The 6,000-nt window shown below is 34.3% G+C and overlaps 1 protein-coding gene across 3 annotated transcripts in view; it reads right to left on the bottom strand.

Moving 5' to 3' along the window:
• The window catches only part of DACH1 (dachshund family transcription factor 1), a 479,356-nt gene that overhangs the window by 212,377 nt on the left and 260,979 nt on the right, over positions 1 to 6,000 (bottom strand). The window lies entirely within an intron of this gene.

The following is a 6,000-nucleotide window of genomic DNA, read 5'->3' as shown; positions in this document are numbered from 1 at the left end:
GTTTTATGAGTACACTAGGATACAGCATCAGATAAAATCATTTAGTTTATATTTCCTAATTTAAATGCTTACATTATTAGTTTACTTATCATGTTATTAGTTGGAACAAGCAATATTAAAACCAAAACATTAGGTTAATATTTTCTAATTAGTTCTTCAAATGCCCATATAAATTATAAAAATTGTATGAAAAAGAAATAGCCACTACTCAAAAAGTAGAAAAAAAATCTCTGTATTCCTCTTACCTACACCATATAATACATTTAATAATTCATACAGAAAACTAGTATATGTTATTATTCATACTGTAATCATTTTATTTACATATTTGGAGTAGAGTCAGAAATACACGCTCAAATATTCTTACTACTACTACTAAATATTCTTAAGTGGTGCATTTTTCCCATAGTCCCTTGTTATGATCACTAATGTTTTTAATCTTCTGTATGCACAATAAAGATGTTATGTTACGTTATGCAAGAAAATGCAAACAATGCCAAGCACTATCTAGAAAATCATGAAAATGAGCCTAATAAAATGACTAGTTATTACCACAGGATCCTCTTGTATTCTTACATTCCAAATAAGTATTTTCTACCCTTATTCATCATAGGTAATGGTTATATAACCTGCCTTTTGGGGGAACATTTAAGTTGTTTCAGTTTTGTGCTTGATTATAGAAATCACTATAAAAAAAAATAACTTCTTGCCTTTGATCTTCTTCTCAGGTTTCAAAAAATCAAAGAATTTTAGAGCCAAAGGCTAAGTGGGCATCAAGCTCCTTATTTATTAAATAAGAAATCTGAGAAATTGAGAGACCTATCTAAGTTACTTATTAGCGATGTTATTACTAGAAGCTAAATCTTCTGACATATTTTGCCCTTTGCTTCCCATCTCAGCTTTTAGAAGCATCTAGAAGGACTTGTTTTGATCAGACTATAAGCTTTCAAATGATAATTTTGTCTTAAATTGGCTATTTATTCTTTGTATTCTCACATCAGATTACCTTATTTAAAATATTTCATGAAGAAGAAATGAAAGAAATATTAAATATTTAAGAATGCATTGAAAATTATGAAAGAGTAGGTTACTACTTTTTAGTTTTTTATTGTCGGAGTAAGCAACTTTGTGGGAAATGTCAGGATATGAAGACATCTTTTACATAGGAAATGATGTGAACCATATGGCTTATTCACCATCAACTGAATTACAAACCATGGCAGTTCCTACACTTTTAGGAGATGCTTATGTGGTCCTTCCATTAAAATTCCACTAATGTGACATTTGTGAAAAGGTTTGTTTGGACATACTTTCCTGACCATGTGAGAAGCCACAGACAGCAAAGGCATTGATTAAAAGTGTTTATATATAAATTGAAAGCTATCAGTTCTAAAATATTTCTCATTTCATGTGTCAGAGTTTTTTGGTCTTTTAGGGAAGTCTTGTCTGTTTCCATGTTTACAAGACTCTGGCTGTTAATATTGTTAAATTTTACTCATCGGACAGGAAGAAGGATCTTAGCAATCATTGTTAGGAAAAGAAACATTAAGAAAGTTAAAAAAAAAAAGTTCCACATTTAATCTGTTAAACAATGGCAAATTTCTTATGAATCACTGATACTGTAATTGAACTGGAGACATTTTTAGAGCAAGCTTGCTTTGGCTTTTTCACCCTCCGATTTGGAATCTGCTCACAGTACTGCCAGCTTAACCAAAAAGGATTAACTCTCATATCCAACTGAGAACACAGATAATTCTCAGTAATTGGTAAAAAATGAAGATGAATGGGGCTGAGAGATAAGGAGCAATTAGCTCATCAGCAGTTACAGCTGTGCACTCAATCCGGATCCATCTCTTGAGTCTCGGCCCCTTTTAAAGAACCTACACAGAAAAAGCACAGGACACCCCTCCCGAAAAATTGCTATACCTGCCCATCATTTCTCTAGTCTTCCATTTTATTTCCTTCCTATACAAAGACACCTGTCACAGCATGCTATGTAAATTACTACCTCTCTCAGGACCTATGTCTAAAGCCAATCTTCTTTTTAAACTTTTTTTTATAACAGAAACCAAATGACTACTGTAGACACTCTTAAATTCCCTGTCAATCGTTTCATTATAGCAGCATCATCTGTTTGAAAATATAAGCAATTCCCTCATCTAATTATAGGAAGGATTTGAGGTTCATTAACATTGCCAAAGCAGAGAATCCAATGTGCAACTTCAGAGCTCTGCTTGGTGGCCTGTGTTCTCAGTTTCCTTTTATTTGCTTTCTCAAGGTCTCCAAGACTTTTTCCTGAAATCACAATATTAATTTTGCCTTCCAAATAGACACGTGAGATAGAAGAAAGGAAATGACTACAATGTAAAATATTTTGTTTCTTCAGGACTAGCAAAAAAAAGTTAAGGGGATGATCAGATGGGGAAGATAATTTTATTATCTATCTGCCCAGCTTTTTTTTTTTTTTTTGTCATTGTTTTGTTTGTAGGTTGGTGGACAGAAGTAAGAAGTAAGGAATGCCATTGAAGAACACACACAGCTGTTTAATCCCAAACTAAAATTCTTGTTTTTACTTGAAACTCCTATATCCTTTTAACTATTGCAAATTTGGAAAATGCAAACAAATCCTACATTTCAGGCATATGAAATGTGTTCAGTTTGTGGATCACTGCATTAGGGTATTCTTGTCTACTTTCCATGGTGTTCAGAGGAGAAACTCTGAAGTCTTAAGATTACTTCACTTCCTCAAAGAAATAACAGCAGTTTGGGGTTATGACTATAGTTTAAACAATAAGATTTTCTTGGGACATCTGTTTTGAGATCACATTTTGAATAGATATGAACTCATTTCCTACGAAGCAAGCAATCTACTATTGTTGATAGCTGTTTACCAGTTCTATGAGTCAGATATTAGCTGGTGGCAAAGGTCCCTCTTAAATCCTCCTGTATTCTTTAAACTGTGTACATAGTGTTTTCCTTAAATAAAATGTTAAGAGAAGTAAAAATGCAGTCTTTTCCTGTCTCTTGGTAAATTATAGTCCACAAACGCTTGTACTTGGAAATAATATTTAATGTATTTATATTTAAAAGAGTCGTTTCCTTTGTTGTCATTAGTTAAGGGAGTAAGATATTAGGTTTAGCAAGTATGTAAATAACAGAGAAACTATTAAGAGATGCTTACTATGTCAATATTTATATAGCATTTAAAAACTAGAAGTTAAATTAAGTTTCCTTTATTTAGATTAAATCGATTGTGATTAATTTAGTATCCTCAAAAATGTGCATGATGCCAAAAAAAAAAAAGATAAGTAGATAAAACACAGCTACAGAGACTATGAAATTGACCTTGGGTTCACCGGTTTTAAATTCTGCCTTTCCAATATCCCAGTCCCAATTTCCAAGCAGCATTTTTTAAGATGGTTATGTAGATCAGTCCTTAAAGCAAAAAAATAGCAATTTATCTGGTCTGTATGTTGTGGATAGTGTTGCCACTAAAAAGAATCCAGGACATTTTTCCTTCTTATCTGCAATGTAGCTTATATCAGCCAACCTGTCACAAGATAGTACTTGATATAAACAAGAGATTGCAAAGACATCTCAGTAATCAATATCAGGATGGCTACAGTATGGAAACCCCAACCAGTGCATATCATTTGTCTCAGCATCTATTTCTATGGCCAAATGAAGCATTAATTCAAATCATAAATCTATGGTGATTTAAATCTGGGAATGAGCACCTGCCTGCTTTAATGATTTATTTTGTACATTTCAGTAAGCAGGAGATTTGTCCATATGAACTGACAGGTCACCTTCAGATGCCAGGAGCAGACTGTTTATCACCATGCAGACTAGCATCTCATCTTAGCAAGTAAATATTAAACTAAAAGAATCCAATTGATTGTGGATGAGGGAGAATGGCGACACGGCCATATATTTTACTCAGCCTGCCGATGCCTTACTCGGGTCTATCCTAAAGTCCTCACTTCTTCCTAAAGTGATCATTCTGTTGGAAAGGTGTGAGCTCAAGGTTACCAAGTAAAATTGGGATGTAAAATAATTATTTGTCAGTGTCACAGGTTTCTTCAAACACCTTTTTTTTCTGGCTAATTGTTGCAATTCATATTAAGAACTAGAGACACTCATCTATAATAAAAACATCCCTCACCTCACCAAGCCAAATAAAAGAAACCAAACCAAGCAAAAGAAAAAAAATAATCTATTTTCTAGGGCAGCAAGGATTTTATTTACGACCAAGAAGGGGCAAAATAGAGTGTTTTTACATACAGAGCCCTGAAACGTTTAACAGAACTTGTGAGCCAGATGAGTACAAGGAAAAAAAGAACTTGAACTGACTTCAGAAATGCCACTAGATTTGGGCAGGGCTGAGAGTAACAATACATCATTTAAGTAGCACCTCTCTGAGGGGTTTTTCTACTTCAAAGAGCTGATAGATTCATGAGAGCAAGTACATTTGTATCCTGAAATATAAAGCTTCTGAGATTCTTGGGATTCCTCCTGGAATTCATAGGCTTCAATACCACTTCCTAAGCACCTCCTGCTAACTGATGTTCCTGGGGATCCACCATATCCTGTTATGACTGTCTTACTTAACCACGTCACCCATTAGACTGCGTGCCCTGTGAGTGTTGAGACTATTAGGATTATTTTTGAGTTCCTAGAATAAGCTAAAATCAAACACACAACAAAATCCAAATGATGTCACAGATGCCCCCAAATTTCCTCACAGGCATGAAGCTTAACAAATACCTAGTAGAGAGCATAGGAAGACAGGAGGAAACAGTTGATGCTGTAAAAAGAGGAAGAAGGTGGTTTTCAGGAGGGCAAGAGGGAAGAAATAATAACAATAGCAAAAATAATACCCACACAACCAACCTTACACATGACCAAAAGTGTGATAAACAGACATTGTAATGAATAAAATGATAAACACTTGATAAATATGCTTTCCTTTAATTCTCATGATGTAGATACTATTTTTTATGCCATTTTTCAGATTTGGAATGTAAGGCTGAGAAAGTTCACATAATTTTCCAAAGTCACATAGCAGTTAAGAAGTGTTTAATAAGTAGTCGTTATTAGACACTTACCAAGAGGCAGGCACTGTCCTGAGAAGCAGAGAAAACTGCAGCCTGTTTTAAAGCAACGACTTTGATCTATGCGAACTCAACTCCCCCTCACCATTGCCCTGTACCTTCTCCCGCTCTACCCACTCCCTGCTCCAAACTCTGTTTCCCTGATCTCCAAGTAAAGAAGAAAGGAGAAAGGGGTATGCTCCAGAAGAATAACAAATCAAAAATTCTTAGAGGATAGTGGTATGTGAGAATAGAAGAAAAATGACAATGATAACATTTTGCCCCCAAACAGCTATAGATATATAACACACGTGATCTATATGCCTTAGGGACTAACGGTAGCATTAATGTTAACACAGTCTCAAAATATTAAGGCCCTCTAGGAAAATTCAAATAAATACCCATTTCTGGCTCAAACTGGATGATGCATGTCAAAACTAAAAAGCGATATAATCTAGCAAGCAAATACCTTAATGGAAGAAAAGTGATTTTTTCCAATAAAACACAAATTTAAACTGGTTCTTGTTTAAGCCATTATGATAGTCTAGGTATCCAAATGATTATGGTGGGCACAAGGCGATCAGAAAGCAAATGCTATTTCATAATATCAAATGTTAAGAGTATGTCAATGCCTAATTATGTTATCTTTATCTTATGCCTATTGGTTTCTCCAAAGCCAGTTTCTGCTCTGCTCTCAGGAAACTTGACAGAGGAATAAAGTTTCAATATATTTTGTTCAAGTGTTATTACACTGGCTTATTCAAAGATCCCTCCTCACAGCACCAACTACCAACAATAAACCGCACTGAGGTCTTAACTCTCCTACAATTTTGAAAACAATCCAAATTATGTTTTGGAATTATAAGTATGATTTATAATGGCTAATTACTTGTTTTTAAAAGTGTCC

The sequence above is a fragment of the Bubalus bubalis genome, chromosome 13 (genome assembly GCF_019923935.1).
Source record: "Bubalus bubalis isolate 160015118507 breed Murrah chromosome 13, NDDB_SH_1, whole genome shotgun sequence".
Lineage (NCBI taxonomy): Eukaryota > Metazoa > Chordata > Mammalia > Artiodactyla > Bovidae > Bubalus > Bubalus bubalis.
The sequence above is the reverse complement of the archived record's forward strand: the minus strand, read 5'-3'. Positions and strand labels throughout refer to the sequence as shown.